Consider the following 24,926-nt stretch of genomic DNA (forward strand, 5'->3'; position numbering starts at 1 on the left):
TTTTTTTAGTTGTAATAACACCACAGTAAGCTAGCGCCGCTCTTCGTGTGTGCCTGTGCAAAGGTTAGACGATGGAGAGAAGAGAGATTGAGATCGCAGACCTGGGACCCAGCCGTAAGTGAGAAAATGGTCATGCACATGTTGACGAGGCACTCCCTCTACTCTACTCAACGCAAGTACTATATAAAATCAAGTTATGGGACAAAGCCAACAACCGTTCGTTTTTTCAGGCTATCGACTTATGCTTTGTAGTCCAGGTTGCCAGTTCGAATCTCATCTTTCAGATTTGTTAGTTTTAGGTCCAAATTTGATTAATGACAAGTGGGACCCTCGTGTGTTGTTCCGATATTTCAGTGTAGGATGGTTTTTTTGAACAAACACTTTGCGTGGCTAGACAAGTAACAGCACGAGTTACACGTATTTTGCAAGTTTACAAACAAAAATGACAGCGGAATGGAATATCACATCCACCCAGCAGCTTAGATACTATGGTGATATGAGTTTTTACACCGTTGGAAGTGAGATCCAATGGCTTGGGAGTAGTCTTTGTAATTATGCGCAATTTCCAAACTCTGCAAAGTTTTTTTTGCAAATAAAACATTCAGGCCTCGTGTGTGCCGCTGCATCTTCGATCCAACGGATCCCCAGTGCTAATATTAGGTGCTCCTCGTAGCTTAATTACCCGCTACGGTGATATGAGAATCTAGTTCGTATCATCAGTGCACTACAAGAAATATGTCAACTTGTGACCAACACTATTGGTTACTGAATGGTCACTGTTTTCAATTTGTGACCTTTTTGTGACCAAAAATATAAGGTCAAAAGATGGCGGTCGTAAACTGACTATAGCGACCTTTCTTCTGGAATGGTCGTAGACGTTTATGACCAAAATACGTCTACTATGGCGTTTTGGTCACTAGCAACCTCCCCAAGCCACGTAGGCATCTAGCTGGCAATCTGATGTGGCACAAGATTCAGCCCGGTCCAATTCAATTTTCTACATGGGCCAAGCCCAACAATTCGGCCTTTTTAATATTTATTTTTCCTATTAGTCTATGCTAGCTACATGGGCCTGGCCCAACAATTCAGCCTTTTTATTTCTAGATGCACCCTTTTACAACGTATGATCTTTTATTTTTTGCCATTTTATTTTCCACTATTTTACATTTGTCCCAAATATCATAATATCATACACTGGTACCACACGTCAGAAATTTCAAATGTGCTCAAATTATTTTGATAAGTGGGTCGCATGAGTCATGTTTTCATTTCACACATTTTCAAATCAGATACATAATTACTATTTCATATGAAACAGTAATTGTAATTCTGAAACATACATGAAATTCACAGAGAGAAGATACATTAAATCACATACATAATTACTATTTCATTCACAAACAGAGAGAAGATACATTAAATTCCCAGATAACCCAGCTATTATTACATAACTTGCTATATAAGAATGTCTTGGAGCTTCTTTGAACATCTTTCGTCTTGAATTTACTCAAAATATCTGCCAACAAGAAAACATAACAGCAAGGATAGGGTGAACAACAACAACAACAACAACAACAACAACAACAACAACAACAACAACAAGGGGTGCTATTTAGTAGTAAGATCAAGTTTGGAATGTAAGAATGCTTTGTTGTGTCGCCAACAATCACCATGTAAGAATGCTTTGTTGTGTTAATACATGCACATCAAGTGAGAGTGGCATTCTGCTCTTACCACAGCGGCACAAGTGAGATGATGCCCAATACGACTTGCTTCTCCACAAGACTCGACCAACAGCACGCATCCTTGAAGGAACCAGTGGCACTGCTTGCTCCCTTTGCCCAGCTCCTTGCTGCGGAGGACAGCTGGGACTCGGATGTGGAGATCCCTGTGCACAGCATATTGTGTCAATGCTTGCAGCAAATAGAAGGACCTCACATATCATAGAATTTGCAGCAAGTTCAAACAGATGTAATAGATAATCCCAGCTGTAATTGATAACTAAAATCTACAACAGCTCAAAGTGGCAGTAGCTAAAACACAATCTCAGAAAAAGCATATAATTGATGTGACATAACAAACTAGACAACCAAGAAATTGATGTGACATAGCTAGTTTCCAGCAATATCCAATGACAAGTTGATGTCACATATATGTATCTATCATGCAACAACAAATACAGGACATTCAAAACAGAAATGCACAGGTGTAGCCGATGAGCAGTTAATAGTCCTAATTCAGGTTATGTTATCAAATGAGGTATTTCATCAGGACATCTAGGGACATATGTAAAAGATCCTCAAATAATCAGTAGACGCCACAATTAGCTCATTCTGGTCATCAATGAACACATCCCCTGCGTATGTAGACACACACCAAGACAAACTAAGCATTAACTTGTGAGGATCAGAGCAACCTACCTACTACAGTAACTTACAACGATGAGCAAGTGAGTGGGTGACAACTAGTTATCACAACAAATGAAGGAGGATGTGTAGGATATATAATCCGCGAGCTAGGAAAGAAAGCAAGTATGCTTATTACATAGTAGTGGTTGAAAAAAAATCCATTCATGGCATAGTTTCGTCGACCTGGGAGCTTCGCCAGTTGCTTTCTCCTGTCGTAGGAGATCTTGGCCTTCTCCTTCCTCTTTTCCTCCAGCTCCTGAATACCAGGCCAGAGAGTGATGAGAAACGGTATGCACAAACATCATCTCATAATGAACAAAAATTGGCAACAGCGGATGTACTGTACTGATAACATCAGACTAGAAATAAGAGCCTTAGAGATCTTGGTGGTTAAGATCATCAAGTGGGATAAACCCATTAAGAGTAGCAAATATTTTGATAACATCACATGCTTTGTTTGGCACGCAGAAAATTAATCAGTTGAAGCAGAGGCGATGTTTGGCATCACTGCATTTTACAGTTCCAAAACAGACAGACAGATTCAGGAATCGGAAGCAAAGCAAGTATACGTATATAGGAATCTCTACTTGGAACCTAGAGTAAGAAGCACGGCTAGAAGAGCCCAAGAATTAATTAATCATGTGTTATTCTTTAACTGGAATGTACGTGCATCATCAACAGAGAGGTGTGAGCTCTGGACTTAATTGGTTGTGAGAATGGACTGGACTATTACAAATACGTGCATCATCATCAGTTCCGTGAAGCAAATCTACATATCATATTTCTAGAATGGGCGCACCCAGTTACTCACAAGTAGATTCAAACCCAACTTGTAATGCAATGATGTTTCTTGTACAGTATTACTATAGTTACCTAAATTGCCATGGGAATACTGACAGCAGAAACAGGGGAATGAGAAGTAAGTTAAATTAGAGCTAGCAGTTCCAAACAATCACTAAAAATAGCAGCAAAAGCAGACACAGATGCCCGCCAGAGCCATTCCCACAGGCAAAGCAAGCACCTTAAGCCCTCTCGCCACGGATCCTTGAAGAGACCCACCAGGTAGGTCTCTGCAGCCTCCTGAAGGGCCAGCACCGCATGGCTCTGGAAGCGGAGGTCAGTCTGCACAGACAGAACAGGATGATGCTTTTAGTTTACTTGATGCATCATACTATAAGAATTGACACAACAGGAGCATCACAATGTAGTGCACAAGTTGATTTATAACCTTGAAGTCCTGGGCAATCTCCCTAACAAGCCTCTGGAATGGAAGCTTCCTGATGAGTAGCTCCGTGCTCTACTGGTACTTGCGGATCTCACTGCAAAGTCAAGCACAAAATTTACTCATTTGAGAATACTTCAAAACAAAACTATAACACATGCTAGAATAGGTTGGAAGATTTTACACATCGAAGAGCAACAGTTCCAGGGCGGTGACGGTGAGGCTTCTTCACTCCTCCAGTTGTGGGAGCAGACTTACGGGCAGCCTGTCAAAAAGCAAAGTAGATCACATGGTTAAATTAACAATAATACCATGATAGTCCATATACATCAGTAGGATATCTGGTCATAAGCTGGCAATGAAGGTTGAGGTTCAAATTATACCTAGTTCAATTTACCTAAACCATAAATAAAGACATGGCATAGGTAAACTATCAATATTGCAGTCACAAACCTTGGTGGCTAGCTGCTTCCTAGGAGCCTTTCCTCCAGTGGACTTACGAGCAGTCTGCTTAGTACGGGCCATGAGCAAAACCTTGGTTTACCTGAAGCAAAAACAGAACATAGTCAATTCTATAAATTGAATATCACAACAACACAACTATAGTCTTATCATAACCAGTAAATTGTGCCTGGCACCTTGTTGCTAGCAAATCCATTCAATAACTATAGAGTCCCAACAATCATCAGCCTAGAATACCTACCAAAATTTTGTACATCAAAAACTAACAACGTCATACAACACAGCTATACACCCCTTCAGATAGAAAGCAGTGTATTTCTAACTAAAACTTTTCATTCAAAAGATTAGACCCAAGATAGAATTCCACTTCATATGAAAGTCCTGATCTACCTTTACCATAGTTTGTTCACTCGAAAGACACATATAAAGGTGACACACTAAAAAACTACAGCCTAGTACTTTTTTAACACTAAAGAAAACAAGGCTACCATGATCACCTAATTTTGCAAACAGAAGCAAGAAAAGAAACAGCAGTCCACTGATAAAAATATGGTTCCTTGTTATCACATGTAATGGTTAATTATCTAACTGGCAAGTTGATACAATTCAAATACAATAAATGTGAATGTGCATGTACTCAATGTGCATGTACTAAGAAGCCAAGAACACTGAAGAATTTACTGAATGTGCATGTACTGCGACTAGTATGTGTGTCTATCTGCAAGTGATAGTAGTAGCTAATATGTGCAATCTAGATGTATAGCACGAGGACACGGTCCCAGTCCCAGCTAGCGCTATCGGAATCTGCCCAGAATTTCTCCCCGCCCGGAACCAATCTGGCAATTGTGCTATCTACTGTAACTAATAGCACACCAAAAAGTGAAAATAACATAAGTAAGAAGCACAGTTGCAGTGATTACAATTTGGCATGAACTTTCTCAAGTGGGACAGGCACAATTTGTAGAGTGTGCTCAAACAAGAGGTAGTTATTCATCTCATCAGCTACAATCTTGGCCACCTGATATACCAAGAACTAACGGTTGGTACTGCAACTCTCTCGGACGAGTACTAACTAGAAAGACCACCATGGGGACGGGGAGGGTTGGATGGAAATCTCACCAGGATGAGGTCGAAGATGAACCAGGAGGTGCCGAAGAGGAACACGGACAGGAACGGCAGGAACGGCATGAACTCCAGCCCTCTTCGACCAACCTCTGCACATGCACAACCACACGCATGGCTCATGACCGAGTAGTCAACACGTACACCAAACTGTTGACTGTGGATTTCAGAAATGTGTGTGTGCGTACCGTGAAGACGGTGATCCGTGAAGCTGATCGTGACATCGACGCAGGGCACGGTGATGGAGCCAAGCTGCAATGCCGCTGCCGAGGACGACGAGGGAGAGGACCAGGACCCCCGCTCGCAGTCGGTGGTGGCGACCATGTCCACGACGGCCTCCGTCTCGGGCCGCGGGATTAGCACGCCGTCTCGGACGGCGACCACCAGGTCCTTCCAGTGCTTGTTCCCGAGCAGCGCGCTGGATGGGGAAGGGCCGGAGGCATCGGCGAGGAGCCAACTGAGATGGCGGTGGAGGTGCGGCGCCGAGGGCGGGACGAGCGCGGCGGCCCTGCGGTGGAGGGCGCCGACTAAGGCCTCCGGGATGGGCGGAGGAAGTGCGGCGGACGTTCTCCAGGAGGCGACGAGGACTGGGTGGTGGCGCGCGGGCGCGGGCGGCAGGGTCGGATCGGAATCGGGAGGGATGGGATCGGGGAGAGGGAGATAGGGCATAGGGTGGCGAGAGATGGTGAGGGGAGGGATGGACGAGGTCGGCAGCAGTGGGTGAGGAGGACGGCGATGTCGGCGGTGGGTGGGAACAGAGGGGAGAGGACTGGATCGGGAGGTGGCGGCGGCGGCAAGGAGATGGGGACGAGGGAGGAGGGGTGCGATGGGGGAAGGGGTCGATGGGATCTGAGCTAGGGTTTGGGCAGCGGGTGGGGGTATCTCTTTTTCATTTTTTTTCTTTTTCTGTAGATAGATGGATGGATGGATGGACGGCCGCCATGTCATCAATCCGTGGGAAGAGTTGTGATTGGTTTAAAAAAATCAGTGATTTAAAATAGTTTCCAAGTACTAAAAATAGAGGTATTTTGTGAAGCAGTCATCCATTTTTTTTTGCAAAAGGGCACCACACAAATTTTCACTAGAGTTAGATCGCATTTTATGGATGAGGACCAATTTGTATGCATTTCCGATATTTCTAGCTATTTTTCATCATTTTCTGAGTGCCCAAAATGAGTTTTTTTGTGAAGGACCTATAATATATTTGTTGCAAAATTGTACCAAATAAATTTTCTAAAATACTAGGACATATTTAATGCACAATTGACAAAATGGTTGGGTGTAAAAAGTTTTGATCCACCTCTGGTGAAAAAGACAAATTTCCACCGATTCAGCTAGAAACGGGTCAAATTTAAACTGTAGCTGCCTTATAGTTTGCTCTTCATTTTTCCCAAAAATTATTTCTAGGTACATAAGTATCTATTTATTCGGAGAAACACCAAAAAAATTCCAAGATTCAACCACTAGATAGGAATGGTCAAGCCCGCCGTTTTGACCGCATTTTGAAACGGGCATAAAAAATTCAAAAATACTCAAAAAATTGGAAAACCTTCGCATTGTGTCATTATATGTGACCAAGTTTGCAGGAAAAATAATAAACTTGTAATACGGTAATTATTTTTAAAAAGTGTTCTCAGAAATGAGCTATCAAGTGTGAAGATTCATGGCTTTCAAGCCAAATGATCAATATTATGGCCACATTCATGGCATAGTTTGTTCAAATGATCTCATTGTGCACAAGGGTGCATCTTGGAATTCCAAACAATGTTGCCTAAGGAAGTTTTCATTTTCTTTGCACGGAAAATTTATTTTCCATTTTCCGAGTGCCCGAAATGAGATTTTTTTGAAGGACCTACCATATATTTGTTGCAAAATTGGACCTAATCAATTTTATAAAATATTAGGCCATATTTAATGCACAACTGACAAAATGGTTGGGTGTCAAAAGTTTTGATCCACCTCTGGTGAAAAAGACAAATTCCTGTCGATTCAGGTGGAAGCAGGTCAAATTTGAACTGTAGCTGCCTCGTAGTTTGCTCTTTATTTTTTCCAAAAATCACTTTAGGTACATAAGTATCTATTTAATCACAGAAACACCAAAAAATTCCAAGATTCAACCACTAGATAGGAATGGTCAAGCCCGCCGTTTTGACTGTATTTTGAAACGGGCATAAAAAATTTGAAAAAAATCAAAAAATTGGAAAACCTTCGCATTGTGTCATTATATGTGACCAAGTTTGCAGGAAAAATAATAAACTTGTAATACGGTAATTATTTTAAAAAAGTGTTCTCAGAAATGAGATATCAAGTGTGAAGATTCATAGCTTTCAAGCCAAATGATAAATCTTATGGCCACATTCATGGCATAGTTTGTTCAACTGATCTCATATTGTGCACAAGGGGGCATCTTGGAATTCCAAACAATGTTGCCTAAGGGAGTTTTCATTTTCTTTGCACGGAAAATTCATTTTCCATTTTTCGAGTGCCCGAAATGAGTTTCTTTGTGAAGGACCTACCATATATTTGTTGCAAAATTGGACCTAATCAATTTTATAAAATACTAAGCCATATTTAATGCACAACTGACAAAATGGTTGGGTGTCAAAAGTTTTGATCCACCTTTGGTGAAAAAGACAAATTCCTGTCGATTCAGGTGGAAGCGGGTCAAATATGAACTGTAGCTGCCTCGTAGTTTGCTCTTTATTTTTTCCAAAAATCATTCTAGGTACATAAGTATCTATTTAATCAGAGAAACACCAAAAAAATTCCAAGATTCAACCACTAGATAGGAATGGTCAAGCCCGTCGTTTTGACTGTATTTTGAAATGGGCATAAAAAATTTAAAAAAAATCAAAAAATTGGAAAACCTTCGCATCATTGTCATTATATGTGACCAAGTTTCCAGGAAAAATAATAAACTTGTAATACGGTAATTATTTTAAAAAAGTGTTCTCAGAAGTGAGATATCAAGTGTGAAGTTTCATGGCTTTCAAGCCAAATGATAAATCTTATGGCCATATTCATGGCATAGTTTGTTCAAATGATCTCATATTGTGCACAAGGGGGCATCTTGGAATTCCAAACAATGTTGCCTAAGGGAGTTTTCATTTTCTTTGCACGGAAAATTCATTTTCCATTTTCCGAGTGCCCGAAATGAGTTTTTTTTGTGAAGGACCTACCATATATTTGTTGCAAAATTGGACCTAATCAATTTTATAAAATACTAGGCCATATTTAATGCACAATTGACAAAATGGTTGGGTGTCAAATTTTTTGATCCACCTCTAGTGAAAAAGACAAATTCCAGTCGATTCAGTTGGAAGCGGGTCACATTTGAACTGCAGCTGCCTCGTAGTTTGCTCTTTATTTTTTCCAAAAATCATTTCTAGGTAAATAAGTATCTATTTAATCAGAGAACCACGAAAAAAAATCCAAGATTCAACCACTAGATAGGAACGGTCAAGCCCGCCGTTTTGACCGCATTTTGAAACGGGCATAAAAAATTCAAAAAAAAATTAAAAATTTAGAAAACCTTCGCATTGTGTCATTATATGTGACCAAGTTTCCCGGAAAAATAATAAACTTGTAATACGGTTAATTATTTTAAAAAAGTGTTCTCAGAAATGAGCTATCAAGTGTGAATATTCATGGCTTTCAAGCCAAATGATTAATCTTATGGCCACATTCATGGCATAGTTTGTTCAAATGATCTCATATTGTGCACAAGGGTGCATCTTGGAATTCCAAACAATGTTGCCTAAGGGAGTTTTCATTTTCTTTGCACGGAAAATTCATTTTCCATTTTCCGAGTGCCCGAAATGAGTTTTTTTTGTGAAGAACCTACCATATATTTGTTGCAAAATTGGACCTAATCAATTTGATAAAATACTAGGCGATATTTAATGCACAATTGACAAAATGGTTGGGTGTCAAATTTTTTGATCCACCTCTGGTGAAAAAGACAAATTCCCATCAATTCAGCTCGAAGCGGGTCAAAATTGAACTGCAGCTGCCTCATAGTTTGTGAAAGTGCTAGTTTCGACTAGAGGGGGGGGGTGAATAGGCGATTTTTATGAAAGTCTTCAAAACTTGAAGTTTCGAAGACAAACAACAGAAACAACCTAATCGATATGCAGCGGAAGATAAACTACCCTAAACAAGCCATAGTCAAGTATATAATGATGTGAAAGTACCGGACTAATAGCAGTTAGGTAGTAAGGATCAAGATGGAAGATAGTGTGAAGCCAATCAACAATAGTAGTCAAGCAATGAAGTCAAACAGATAAACAGATGGGCAATGACTTCACGAAGACAAACTTAAGTAAGGTTGGAAGGGATAGAACCAGTTGCTTGTTGAAGACACAGGATTTGTTCGACCAGTTCCTGTTGCTGTGACAACTGTACGTCTGGTTAGGGAGGCTGAGATTTAACTCAGAAGACCGTGTCTTCACCTTATTACCCTTGAGCTAAGGACACCCAGTCCTCGCCCAATCACTCTGGTAAATCTTCAAGGGAGACTTCCAAACCTTCACAGACTTCGTTCACCGGCAATCCACAATGACTCTTGCATGCTCAGAACGCGACGCCTAACCGGCTAGAGGATTCACAGTCCTCAAGTGTAATAAGTCTTCAGGTCACACAGACAGAAAGACTTCAGTGATGCCTAACACTCTTTGGCTCTGGGTGTTTGGGCTTTGTCCTCGCAAGGATTTCTCTCTCTCAAATGCTTCGAGGTGGGTTGCTCTCAAACGACAAAAGCCGTGCACAAACTCTGAGCAGCCACCAATTTATGGTGTAGGGGTTGGGCTATTTGTAGCCACTAGGCAACCCGACCTGATTTGTCCAAAATGACCCTGGGTCACTAAGGAACTGACACGTGTTCCAACGGTCAGATTTCAAACACATGCGACAACTTTACTTGGGCTACAAGCAAAGCTGACTCATCCAGCTCTGGATAAGGTTTGCTCTCATTGTCTTCGCTCGAAGACATAGGATTTGAGTTGAGCATCACATCAGTCACTCTGACTTAGTTTACTTGGACCCCTCTTAACAGTATGGTGGTTCCTATGACTCAACAAAGAAGAAAATGAAACAGCGAAACCACACAGTCTTCGCGCTCCATAGTCTTCACACAATGTCTTGTCATGTCATAGTCTTCAATATGAATATCTTCTCTTACCACCATTGTCTTCAATGTCTTCATACATTTTTAGGGGTCATCTCCGGTAGGTAAACCTAATTAATGAGGGACACTACTAGTGTTATCCTGCAATTCTCACAAACGCATTAGTCCCTCAACCAACTTTGTCGTCAATACTCCAAAACCAACTAGGGATGGCACTAGATGCACTTACAATCTCCCCCTTTTTGGTGATTGATGACAAACTGATTGAAGTTTTCAACGGGGATAAAGTATGTGAAATTGTAGGGATAGGGAATTGTCTTCATAAGTTGCAAGGGCTCCCCCTGAAGATGTGCATATAAGTAATTTGCTTTTGGAATGCAAATGCACATGGCAGGTTGTACTTGTGGAGATCCACTTCAACTTATGAAGCTAATTCATCATGCATGAAATGATATAGCAAGTAAAATGACATGCATAATGAAAAATGGACGTCTGCAGAATGATCTAAGTGCGGAAGTTATCATCGCACATGCGGAATTTATCATCGCATCACAGTAAAGCAAATAAGTAACAGAAGTAGCAGACGACCATCAAGTTTAGGTGTTACAACTCAAAGAACCAAATGTTTCAAAACGCAAGAGTTGTAAGCACGCAGCAAAATATAATGCAACCGCCCATATGAACCCGCTTGAAGACTATCAACTCATACGCTTCTCCCCCTTTTGTCAGTAATGACCAAAAAGGTTTGAAGACATAGAGCATCTACTCGCCATGAGTAGGTGAAGCAGATGGGTCATTGTCGTTGGTTGGCATTGCAGATGAACTTGGTGCAGTGTCGATGCGCGCAGTTGTAGGAGGTGGTGAAGTAGCATCGTCTTCATCATCGATCACTCTGGCATTAACTGTTGCCGCGGAAGAGGAATATTCAGAGTCTTCAAGAGATGGAGTTCGACGCAGGGTAGCAGTCCGTGGAGGAGTGGAATCAAACTGGAATCTTTCATTGAAGCCATCATCTTGAAGATCAGCTTCAGCACTGAGTAATGTCAAGCTCTTCCATGATCTCCGGCAAGTCTCATGAGCAACAAAGGCATTCTTGGTGGCAAGGTTGCGAATGCGATTGACATCCACCAAGAGGCTTTGCATCTGTCTCTTGAGCCAGAAATGATGCTTATCCTGTTTCTGATGAAGGGCCACAAGAAGTTCTCGGTCATTGAGAACACGAGAACGCTTCCGAGGCCTTTGGGCAATGGTGCTTTCAGTGGCTTCAGTGGGCGCTCTGTGAGGCAGACGAGTATTACCTGCCAGTGGATAGATTCTTGTCGCTGCTTGAACACCTTCAATAGGCTGAGTGAAGCTTTGGTGCTCAATGTTCTGAAGACAAAGTGGCGTCTTGGCAGGGTCAGAGTATATAGCATCAACTGACATATCAACCTCTGGCAGAAATATTATATGATTGCGAGCAGAGGGCTGATAATTGACAGATGAGTGTCTCTTGATGAGGCGCATGACCCATGGAGCATAAAACTTCAGACCAAATAGGTCAGAGCCGGAAGCAGCAAGTTGCCTGATGAAGAATTCCTGAGTGCTGAAGCTGATGCCATTGAGAATATAGAAGACCAAAGTCTTCATAGCTCCTTCAAGCTTGGCCGCTGATGAATGTCCCTTGACTGGCCATAGAGTTCGCCTGATGATATGATATATGGTGCGAGGCAGATACTCAAGGTCTTCAACAAATAAATGTGTGGGATACTCAGCGTCATATGGCAAAGGCTTCATCATGCTTAGCATTTGGCTCATATTGGGTTCTGGCTTATGAAAGATGCTCTCCACAGCATTGCGGTGCAGTTGACAGTCGGGCTCATATAGTTCTCCTGGAGTGGCTAGCCCTGTAAGCTCGATGATATCCATAGCTTTGGCTTCATGATGAACATTTCCAGTCATCCACTTGAGAACCCATGTCTTTATGTCTCTGTTGTAGCCACGAATGTGCAGAGTGGCATAGAATTGAAGCAATAGCTCTTCATTCCAATGTTCTTTGTCTGTCACAAAGTGGAGCAGACCAGCATCATGAAAGCAATCAAGTGCTTCTTCCAAGCACGACAGTCCAGCAATAGCTTCAGTGTCAAGATGCATATGAGGGAAAATGCGCCCTTGATCATATAACACGCATGAGTCATAGCTTCTCTACTGATAGCTCCAGAACCGATCTGATGATATCCTTGGCTTGGAGTATGGGTTCTTGGTGCTGTCAAAGAAGGTATTGTGGCTTTTGAAGCCATTAGCATTGAAGGACCCTGGTGAGTTGGTAGTACCTGGAAACCCTGGCAACCTGGGCTTTGGCTTCTGGACCTGAGGCCGATGCTCAACATGATAATCAAATTGGGGTCCTGAGGCAGAAGGCGGAGGCACCAGAATGGGCCATCGGACAGTGGTAAGCTGACCGTGATTGTATGCTTGCTCAATAGTGTGAGGCCTTGGTGGCGGAACATGAGAAGGGGCAACATCAGAGGAGTCAGGCTGCACAACAGGTGTTTCAGGAGCAGTTGTCATATTGGTTTCTGGTGCAGCATCCTCATTGGCTTCAGGTGCGGCAACCTCATTGGTTTCAGGTGCAGCACCCTCATTGGTTTCAGGTGCAGCACCCTCATTGGTTTCAGGTTCTGTGCCCACACTTGCTTCGGGCACACTAGTTGGTGCAGGCTCCACATTGGCGTCAGTCATGACTACGTCATTGGCTTCATTGGCGTTGGTGGTGGCAGCCTCAACATTGTCAACCTCCTCTTGACGAACAGGAGGGTCGGGCATAGGCACGTTCTCATCTGGAACTGCTTCTTCTTCTTCAATAGCTGGGGGAGTTGGTACACGTACTTCTTCTTCATTTTCCTCGGCTGATGCAGCCGGAATGTCTTCAGCAGCATGTGCTTCAGACTCGGAGACATTCACAGTTGGAGCAGGTTCAGAAAATACTTGCCGTGCAACAGGTGAACGTTGCACTTCTCCTTCTGGAACGCTCGACAGAGGGACTTCAGGCCTTTGTCCTCTGTGAAGCCTGCGAAGTGTTGGCTTCAAGTTAGGAGATGGAGTTGGCTGAGCCTGAAAGTCTTCATCCTCTTCTTTCACTGGGGGTGTAGCTTGTTGTTGTTGTTGTTGGGGAGTACCGGGGAGTCTTGTTGTTGTTGTGGGTGATCATCCCACGATGCATCCTGAGCAATTGGCGTCAATGGACGACCAATGCTGATGAGTTCTCTGTTCGTACGAACAGGCGATGATACCACTTGATGTTCGATCTGATGAAGAACTTCATCATCATTTACATTGTCATCTTGACTAATGTCTTCAGCAGCGGTGTGTTCAGCTACTGGAATATCTTCAGCTGCATGAGCCTCTGTGGGAGCAGGCTCATGGACTACCATTCTTCGTTCTTGATGTACTGACACATGGCGAAGCACGGAAATGGGTTCAACGACTAAGGGCTCTGTGGAAGCAGCCCTAGTCTTCTTGGTCTTGCGCTTCTTCTTGGAGGGAGCAGCATCAGAGGCTTCAGTATGCTTTCTCTTTCTGGCTTCAGCCTCTGTAGCCCTCGTCTTCTTCTGTTCTGAAGCTGTTGTGGTGACCTTTGGCTTCGAGCCAGTCATGCTGCTTGGGAAGATAATGTGAGGGGCTTCTTGGCTTGAAGGTTCAGGCTGATCAGCAGGGCGCTTGTTCTTCTTCTTTGCAGCCATCCTGGGGTCAATGCCAGGACGGCCAAGTGACTTGCGCTTCTCAGCCTCATTGTAGGCAAGCACACACTTATCAGCCAAAATCTTCATGCGTTCTCGTGAGCCCTGAGCTTCTTGGCGTTTCTGGAGAAAAGCTTCTTTAAGCTCATTCAGCATGACCTTGAAGTTTCTGACGTCTTGAACACTTAGCTTGGCCACATGCTTCTTGAATTGAGCCTTCTCAAAATCAATCTTGTTTTTGAGCTCAACGATGCGCTGAGCAAGAGCTAGCTCAGAAGCAATGGCGCCATTGAAGGCGACACTGAGGCCAATTGGAAGTTGTAAGTCTTCAAAGCCGACGTTGGGGGTGTCGAACCACTCATCAATGAAATTGTGGATGATGGCCACATCAAAGAGAGGCAAGTTGCTGAAGATTTCAGCTTCTTCTTTGCTCTTGATCAGCTGCTCAAGGGCATCATCAGCAAGATCTTCATCACTTGATAGATCAATGGGTTCTTCACGCAGAATTACGGCAGGAGTCAAAGCTCTTTGATCAGATGGTCTAACAAGTTGCTTCTTCTTGTCCATTCTCTTGGAGACACGGGAGAGATCTTCAGATTGCACACTGGCTTCAGGAGGTGCAGTGGCTAGTAGTTTCGCACGTGAAGTCTTGGGAGGTGCAGCTGAGGTTGAAGCCTTTGACTTCTTTTGCTTCTGCGGCTTTGGAGGAGGAGCAGGGACTTCATCAGAGTCAGCACCATCGTCAGAGTGATCTACTCTGGCGCCTTGGACCATGATGTAGGTGATGAGGCCGTCAAGGTTGGCGTAGGGGCCAATGACATTGGGATTAGCATCACGGGAGCCGTCAACACGGGGAGCAGAGGGACCTGGATTGAAGTCCAAACACAAGGACTTCTTGTTCTTCTTGGCCGAAGCCACAACAAACTGGTAGTTGCGCTTGAAGAGAGAGTCATCACGACAGCATAGTAGTGAGGTGGGATCTGCGTTCGCTGGCTGTGGCCCATGGACCATGCAAGGATAGAAGCCTTGATCAATGGCTTCAGCTAGGCTCTTGGGTTGAAGGCCTCGATAGAGGATATCACCCCAAGATCTCTTGATGGCATTCTTCTCTGCATATTCCTTTGTAACAAACTTGTACTTGAACCACTCCTCTGCCCAATAGTGTCGAATCCATTGGATTCACGTCTTCCTATGATGATAGTTCTCTCCAGGATTTGTCTTGTATAGTTCTGCTAAATCATCAGGCAGATCTTTAGATGTTCCTTCTCTGCGCTGTCTGCCACCCTTCCTTGCTGAGTTTTCTGCAGCCATGAACTTCAAGCTGAAAGGCTTTAATACGTTCAAAGGCTTCAGAGATTTGCGCTTGCTGGTCAAGCAGGAACTGGCTTCAGGAGAATTTATATGATGCTGTAAGTATTCTACAAACGAATGCAGACTATGAGAACTAAGGGATCCTCCCACGGACATGTACCTGTGATAGCATTAGAGATGCGGGGGAAGGGGAAGAGGTCATATGCATTCTCAGAAGATTTTGAAGATAAATCATTTTGAAGACATTGACCTCATGATGCAAAGACATTTACTTATATAGGTGAGTTGGTTCCAGATTTGTACCAATCCGTGAATAAGTACAAGTGAGGAATCAAACTAGACAAGAAATCTAAGTGAATCGACTAAGCAGTATGAGATGCAGACGGAATAGATCTAGCTTGAACAGACAGAAACTACTTTTGGTAAACAAGATGAATCTTGAAGATCAAAAAGGTGGTAAAAATAGAGTTATAATTACCACACGAAGAATTGCTAGATGGAGGAATAGGAGACCGAGTAGTTCAGCCCACCGTGCCCTAACTTGGCGACGGAGGACACCTACGGCGACAGCGGAGAGGACGATGTCCGCGGCCGGCGTGAGGACGGCGTCGGAGAAGTCGCAGCAGCTAAGCGCTTCGTTGTCGGCGTCGTCGCGAGCTAGCGGTGGCGCTAGGGTTTTGACGGAGGTGTAGAGGTGGGAGAAGGATTTCTTTACCGCAGGGGACAAGTATTTATAAGTAGGTGAGAGACACAGCGCAATTACGCTGGTGCCCCTGGCGGTTCATATGTGAGGGGTACGTGGCAAGCATGCAACACACTCAGGGTTGTCCCACGTTCCCACGCCTGCCAAGCATGTCGGAGAGTTGTTCTGGTTTCTCCGGATTTCAACAGTAAAAATAAGTCATTTAAAACAGATTTAATGTTTGTCTCTTTGCCTTCTGCTGACTAGGACGCAGAGAAGACATTCGACAGTTTCAACAGAATGCATATGATTTGGACAGATAGATTTTGAGATAGGAAGCATAGAGAGGTTAGGGTCCGATCACATTCACTTAGTTCAAAAGATCCAATCTTGAAGACATAGCTATAAGTGAATGCTGTAGAGGACAGAACACTAGTATATATAATATATCAGAAAGCAATCAAATCATCATAGTGCAGAAAGTCATGAAGACAAATTGAAACTGAAGACAAACCAAATGTGAAGTCATTGCAATATAACGCCTCGAGTGAAAACACTTCAAACAAAGAGCTGGTGGTGGCGTTACCCACCGTATAGGAAGTATTGGACCCAGACAGGGCGCACAATTATCGTGGCGCTCCGAAGTCAAATTCCATGTTAATATATTCACACTCAGAGTGTAAATCTTCATTGATTGAAGATATACATTACTTTGTGTGTTGCACATCTAAGTCATCAACATGCACAAGTGTTAGGATGTGTGCCTGATCACAGGACATTAGAGGATTCCAAGATATTTAGCTCACACGTAACTTGCAAAACCTTTTCTCATCCAAGGGCTTTGTGAAGATATCTGCCAGTTGCTCTTCAGTGTTGACGTGAATGATATCGATATCTTTCTTCATAACATGATCTCTGAGAAAGTGATGACGAATTTCAATGTGCTTTGTCTTCGAGTGTTGGACTGGATTGTTGGCTATTTTGATGGCACTCTCGTTGTCGTAGAAGAGAGGTACTTGTTTCAGGTTGATGCCATAATCCTTGAGAGTTTGCTTCATCCATAGAAGCTGAGCACAACAGGATCCAGCAGCAATGTATTCAGATTCAACAGTTGAGAGAGATACACAGTTCTGCTTCTTCGAAGACCAACAGACAAGTGATCGACCAAGAAAATGACATGTGCCAGATGTAGACTTGCGATCTACCTTGTCACCAGCATAATCAGCATCCGATAATCCAACCAAATCAAATTTTGAGCCCTTGGGATACCATAATCCAAGTGTTGGGGTGTAAGCCAAATATCAAAGAATTCGCTTCACGGCTAAGTGATGCGATTCCTTTGGTGCCGCTTGGAATCGAGCACACATGCAAACACTAAGCATAATATCTGGCCTAGATGCACATAAATAAAGCAAAGAACCAATCATGGAGCGATATACCTTTTGATCGAACTCTTTACCATTATCGTCGGGACCAAGATGCTGTTTGGCTGGCATTGGCGTCGTGTAGCCTTTGCAGTCTTCCATTCCAAACTTCTTCAGACAATCTTTGAGGTATTTCTCTTGAGATATGAAGATGTCATTCCTCTGCTGACAAATTTGAAGACCAAGGAAGAACTTCAGCTCACCCATCATGGACATTTGATATTGCTCTTGCATCATGTACCCAAACTCATCACTATACTACTGGTTGGTGCAGCCAAAGATTATGTCATCCACATATATTTGGCACACAAACAGTTCACCATCATATGTCTTCATGAAGAGAGTGGGATCAAGAGATCCAGGTTTGAAGCCTTTGCTCTTCAGGAAGTCTTTGATTGTATCATACCAGGAACGAGGGGCTTGTTTGAGGCCATACAGTGCCTTGTTTAGCCTGTACACCATATCAGGATGTTTTGGATCTTCAAAGCCACGTGGTTGTGCGACATATACTTCTTCTTCGATCTTGCCATTGAGAAATGCACTCTTTACATCCATTTGATATAGCAAGATATTGTGATGATTAGCGTAGGCTAGCAGTATGCGAATAGCTTCAAGCCTAGCAACAGGAGCAAATGTTTCATCGAAGTCAATTCCTTCAACTTGAGTGTATCCTTGAGCCACAAGACGTGCTTTGTTTCTGACGACTTGACCATGCTCATCTTGCTTGTTTCGATATATCCATTTTGTTCCAATAATGTTATGCTTGCGAGGATCAGGTCGCTTGACAAGTTCCCAGACATTATTCAGTTTGAACTGTTGAAGTTCTTCTTGCATGGCTTGAATCCATTCAGGTTCCATAAAAGCTTCAGCAACTTTCTTGGGTTCTGATATTGACACAAATGAAAAGTGCCCACAGAAGTTTGCTAGCTGTGTTGCTCTTGATCGAGTGAGCGGACCAGGTGCATTGATGCTGTCAATTATCTTCTCTATTTGAACTTCATTTGCAACACGAGGATGAACAGGATGAAGGTTTTGCTCTGGCTATTCATTGTCATTATTGGGAGGATTGACTTCGGACTGAGCATTGTCTTCAGGTTGATTTGGTGCAGAGATGATAAGTTCCTCTGCAGGCTGTGCTTCAGAGGGCATGATTTCACCAGTTCCCATCAGCTTGATAGACTCGTTTGAAGGAGCTTCATCAAGTGTACTTGGCAGAATCTCTCTCTGTGAACCATTGGTTTCATCAAATTTCACATCCACAGTTTCAACGATCTTGTAGAGATACAGGTTGAAGACTCTGTAGGAGTGTGAATCCTTTCCATAGCCAAGCATGAAGCCTTCGTGATCCTTAGGTGCAAATTTTGACTTGTGATGGGGATCCTTTATCCAGCATCTAGCTCCAAATACTCTGAAGTAACTGACGTTCAGCTTCTTGCTAGTAAGTAGCTCATATGATGTTTGTTCAGAAGCTTATGAATGTACACACGGTTGATGATGTGACATGCTGTATCAATAGCTTCAGGCCAGAACTTTCTTGGTGTCTTGTACTCATCTAGCATTGTTCGAGCCATCTCAATGAGGGTTCTGTTTTTGCGCTCAACGATGCCATTTTGCTGAGGTGTGTATGGAGCAGAGAACTCATGAGTGATTCCCATTGTATCCACATACAGATCAAGTCCAGTGTTCTTGAATTCAGTGCCATTGTCACTTCTAATGTGCTTGATCTTCACACCATAGTTGTTCATAGCTCGATTTGCAAAACACTTGAATACATCTTGCACTTCATTCTTGTAAAGAATTATATGAACCCATGTGTATCTTGAGTAGTCATCAACAATGACGAAGCCATAGAGACAGGCAGTTGTTGTGAGGGTGGAGTAGTGAGTAGGTCTGAACAAGTCCATGTGTAACTGCTCGAAGGGTTGAGATGTTGTCATGATTGTCTTCGAGGGGTTCTTTGCCCTTGTCATCTTTCCAGCTTCATAGGCACCACACAGATGATCCTTCTTGAACTTGACATCCTCGATGCCAATGACATGCTTCTTCTTGACGAGTGAGTGTAAGTTCCTCATGCCAGCATGTCCCAGCCTTCGATGCCAGAGCCAGCATTCTAAAGATTTTGTGAGAAGACATACGGCAAGCTGTGGACCAGTGTCAGTAAATGTGATGTGACTCTTGTCGGATGGACGTAAGGTTGAGTCCATGAGAAGACTTCGATCACCAGTCATATGATTTTTGCATCCACTGTCCATAATCCACTCTGAAGCTTTTGGTGATGTACCCGACAGTGCAGTTATGAGGAGAGGCTTCACAAGAGTGTTGTGAAGCATAAGCATTTGACACATATAGGGACAGTCACATCTTATATTAAGCTTAGGACATAGCATGACTGATACGAAATTCAGATGTGAAGCATATTGAATGACATTTTATCGTGCGTCCTAAATCAGTTTTAGGTCCCCAGCAATAGTATCGGACGCCATTGATTGCTGGCTGGAGACCATTTTCTGCAAAAGAGAGTTAGTTCTTCTTTGCCACCCACATCTTTAGTGGGGGCTTAGAAGCAATGAGTCTAAGTGCAGCATCTAAGAATTTTGGCTTTGAAGCCCTAGCAAATAGCCTTGCAGGAGATGAATGATACTCATATGAATAGGCAGAAAAGTTCTTAGTCCTATGAACATAGCGGTTCGAAGATACACGCTCATATTCATAAGTCTGAGCATGATTTCCCTGCAAAACATTGGCATTAGGGTGACTCATGTGAGTCCTGTATCTGTATGAAGCCTTTGGGCCATATGAAGCTATAGGTCCGGGGTTTGTCTTCTTCCTTGGTGGTGTCATGACGACATTCACAAGAAGATTCTCAATGTACCGCTTAGGTACCCAGATCTTCTTCATAGGTGGTCCATTCCTGCAGTTAGTACCAATGTACCTGGCAAACACTTCACCATTCTGATTTTTGAACAGCTTATAGTTTGCATCAAAGGATTCATCAATAATAATAGGATTAGCACAGGTAAAGCCAGATAAGGTAGATGGATCTACTGAAGGTTCCTTTGCAGCAACCCATGTGGTTTTGGGGTACAGCTCAGGCTTCCAGTACGAGCCATCAACATTCATTTTCCTTTCGAACCCAACACCCTCTTTACTAGGGTTTCGGTTCAGAATCTGCTTTTTGAGGACATCGCAGAGAGTCTGATGTCCCTTCAAACTTTTGTACATCCCTGTTTCAAGCAATGTCTTCAACATAGCATTTTCATCAGCAACAGCAGTGGTATCCTCCGCAGAGGGGTTAGTAACCACATCAGTAGGTGAAGACAATGAAACAGTAGCAGCAGTGGAACATTCAGCAACAGATGTAGCGTTATCACGCTCAATGCATTTTAGACATGGTGGTTCAAATCCATCCTGAGCGGAACTGATCTGTTGAGCGCGAAGTGACTCATTCACTTTTTGAAGATCTTCATGAGCCGCTCTCAATTTCTCAAGCTCTTGTTTCCTTTGAAGATAATCATAGGAGAGCCTTTCATAAGTAGTTGAGAGTGATTCATGACGACCTTCAAGTTCTTGGTACTTAGCATGAAGATTTTTTATGTCATCAACTAAGGACTGTGAACATGTCATTTCAGCGTCCAGCAGGTCATCGCTTTTGTCTAACAGTTTTTGAGTATGTTCCATAGCCTTTTGTTGTTCAGTTGCAATTTTAGCAAGTGTTTTGTAGCTGGGTTTGGATTCACAATCAGAGTCATCTTCACTTGAAGTTTGAAAGTAAGCATCGCGTGATTTTACCTTGGCACCACGTGCCATGAAGCAGTAGGTGGGAGTAGAATCATCTTCGTCATTAGCTTCAGCGTTGGTGTGGAAGTCATTGTCTTCAGTGTTGAAGATGGACTTGGCAACATAGGCTGTGGCTAGAGCCAGACTTGCAACGCCAGGGTCAGACTCCTCTCCAGACTCCACCTCCGCCTCCTCCGAAGCAGACTCCTCCTCTGAATCCATTTCCTTGCCAACAAAAGCACGAGCCTTGCCAGATGAGCTCTTCTTGTATGATGAAGACTTGGAAGAAGACTTAGAAGACTTTGAGAATTTCTTCTTCTTGTTGTCATCAGAATCATATTCCTTGCTTTTCTTCTTCTTCTTCTCATTGTCCCACTATGGACACTCAGATATGTAGTGACCAGGTTTCTTGCACTTGTGGCAGGTTCTCTTCTTGTGATCATGTGTGGAAGCTTCATCATTCCTTGAGCTAGATCGTGAAGACTTTCTGAATCCTCTCTTCTTTGTGAATTTCTGGAACTTCTTCACAAGCATAGCAAGCTCCCTTCCAATGTCTTCAGGATCTTCAGAACTGCAGTCAGATTCTTCTTCAGATGAGGAAACAACTTTTTCCTTCAAAGCACGAGTTCGGCCATAGCTTGGACCATAGATATCTCTTTTCTCAGATAGCTGGAACTCATGTGTGTTGAGCCTCTCAAGTATATCAGACGGATCGAGCGTCTTGAAGTCAGGACGTTCTTGTATCATGAGGGCAAGGGTGTCAAAGGAGCTGTCAAGTGATCTTAGTAGTGTCTTGACGATTTCATGCTTGGTAATCTCAGTTGCGCCAAGAGCTTGAAGTTCATTTGTGATATCAGTGAGGCGATCAAACGTAAGATGGACATTCTCATTGTCGTTTCTCTTGAAGCGGTTGAAGAGGTTGCGAAGAACACTGATTCTTTGATCTCTCTGGGTTGAGACGCCTTCGTTGACCTTGGATAGCCAGTCCCAGACTAGCTTCGACATTTCCAAAGCACTCACACGGCCATACTGTCCTTTGGTGAGATGACCACAGATGATGTTCTTTGCAGTAGAGTCCAGTTGAATGAACTTCTTGACATCAGTGGGGGTGACACCTTCACCAGTTTTGGGAACGCCATTCTTGACGACATACCAGAGGTCGACATCAATGGATTCAAGATGCATGCGCATCTTATTCTTCCAGTAGGGATATTCAGTTCCATCGAACACGGGGCAAGCAGCGGAGACCTTGATTATCCCTGCAGTCGACATAGCTGAAACTCTAGGTGGTTAAACCGAATCACACAGAACAAGGGAGTACCTTGCTCTTATACCAATTGTAAGTGCTAGTATCGACTAGAGGGGGGGTGAATAGGAGATTTTTATGAAAGTCTTCAAAACTTGAAGTTTCGAAGACAAACAACAGAAATAACATAATCGATATGCAGCGGAAGATAAACTACCCTAAACAAGCCATAGTCAAGTATATAATGATGTGAAAGTACCAGACTAATAGCAGTTAGGTAGTAAGGATCAAGATGGAAGATAGTGTGAAGCCAATCAACAATAGTAGTCAAGCAATGAAGTCAAACAGATAAACAGATGGGCAATGACTTCACGAAGACAAACTTAAGTAAGGTTGGAAGGGATAGAACCAGTTGCTCGTTGAAGACACATGATTTGTTGGACCAGTTCCAGTTGCTGTGACAACTGTACGTCTGGTTAGGGAGGCTGAGATTTAACTCAGAAGACCGTGTCTTCACCTTATTCCCCTTGAGCTAAGGACACCCAGTCCTCGCCCAATCACTCTGGTAAGTCTTCAAGGGAGACTTCCAAACCTTCACAGACTTCGTTCACCGGCAATCCACAATGACTCTTGGATGCTCAGAACGCGACGCCTAACCGGCTGGAGGATTCACAGTCCTCAAGTGTAATAAGTCTTCAAGTCACACAGACAGAAAGACTTCAGTGATGCCTAACACTCTTTGGCTCTGGGTGTTTGGGCTTTGTCCTTGCAAAGATTTCTCTCTCTCAAATGCTTCGAGGTGGGTTGCTCTCAAACGACAAAAGCCATGCACAAACGCTGAGCAGCCACCAATTTATGGTGTAGGGGGTTGGCTATTTATAGCCACTAGGCAACCCGACCTGATTTGTCCAAAATGACCCTGGGTCACTAAGGAACTGACACGTGTTCCAACGGTCAGATTTCAAACACACGCGACAACTTTACTTGGGCTACAAGCAAAGCTGACTCATCCAGCTCTGGATAAGGTTTGCTCTCATTGTCTTCGCTCGAAGACATAGGATTTGAGTTGAGCATCACATCAGTCACTCTGAGTTAGTTCACTTGGACCCCACTTAACAGTACGGTGGTTCCTATGACTCAACAAAGAAGAAAGGGACAATTGCATTTTTACACCTAGTTGGTTCCTACCCATGGGTTTTGCCCTTACTTTTCGAGCTTGCTCAGTTTTTCCCTTAGTTTTTCCATTGAGATCCCTTGAATGCCCTTTGACCGTTTGACCAAAACTTTGAAAATTCATAACTAATTCATATGAACTCAGAAAAATGCAAATAAGATATCAAAATGTTCAGATAAACATTACCTTTATGGGCATGTCATTTGCATTCAGGACAAAAGCATCATTTAAACTACCCGAGGTAATTAATGTTATTAACATTATTAAAAATAAATAGGTATAAACAATTTTTTTTCATGAGTAAAAATTATATGCAAATGTAGGTGATGTTTTCTGAACATCCTGATACCTTATTTGCATTTTCCTGAGTTCATATCAACTTGTTATGAAGTTTCCCAATAATGGTCAAAGTCGTTAGAACATTCATAACAAGTTGATACATACTCAGAAAAATGCAAATAAGTTATCAGGATGTTCAGCAAACATCACCTACATTTGCATGTAATTTTTATTCATGAAAAAAATATTGTTTATACCTATTTATTTTTAATAATGTTAATAACATTAATTACCTTGGGTAGTTTAAACGATACTTTTGTCCATAATGCAAATGATATGCCCATAAAGGTAATATTTATCTAAACATTTTGATATCTTATTTGCATTTTTCCGAGTTCATATGAATTAGTTATGAATTTTCAAAGTTTTGGTCAAACGGTCAAAGGGCATTTGAGGGATCTCGATGGAAAAAGTAAGGGAAAAACTGAGCAAGCTCGAAAAGTAAGGGCAAAACCCGTGGGTAGGAACCAATAGGGGTAAAAATGCAATTGTCCCAAGAAGAAAATGAAACAACGAAACCACACAGTCTTCGCGCTCCATAGTCTTCACACAATGTCTTCTCATGTCATAGTCTTCAATATGAATATCTTCTCTTACCACCATTGTCTTCACTGTCTTCATACATTTTTAGGGGTCATCTCCGGTAGGTAAACCGAATTAATGAGGGACACTACCTACGTTATCCTGCAATTCTCACAAACGCATTAGTCCCTCAACCAACTTTGTCGTCCATATTCCCAAACCAACTAGGGGTGGCACTAGATGCACTTACAGTTTGCTCTTTATTTTTTCCAAATATCATTTCTAGGTAAATAAGTATCTATTTAATCAGAAATACATGGTTTGATGGCGAGACATCGAGGTTTGGACGGTGGCCGAGGGCCCCAACTCTAGAGCGCGTAAGCTCGCATGCCC

The 24,926-nt window shown here is 42.8% G+C and overlaps 1 non-coding gene and 1 pseudogene across 1 annotated transcript; both read right to left on the bottom strand.

Moving 5' to 3' along the window:
• Positions 1 to 2,778: 2,778 nt before the first annotated feature.
• On the bottom strand, positions 2,779 to 2,861 carry LOC119326946. Its single transcript, XR_005158287.1, has one exon. It is a non-coding gene; the product is annotated as a small nucleolar RNA SNORD24 (small nucleolar RNA).
• Positions 2,862 to 5,008: 2,147 nt separating this feature from the next.
• Positions 5,009 to 24,926, bottom strand: LOC119321258 (annotated as a pseudogene).

This window comes from Triticum dicoccoides, chromosome 6B (assembly GCF_002162155.2).
Source record: "Triticum dicoccoides isolate Atlit2015 ecotype Zavitan chromosome 6B, WEW_v2.0, whole genome shotgun sequence".
In the NCBI taxonomy this organism is placed as follows: domain Eukaryota; kingdom Viridiplantae; phylum Streptophyta; class Magnoliopsida; order Poales; family Poaceae; genus Triticum; species Triticum dicoccoides.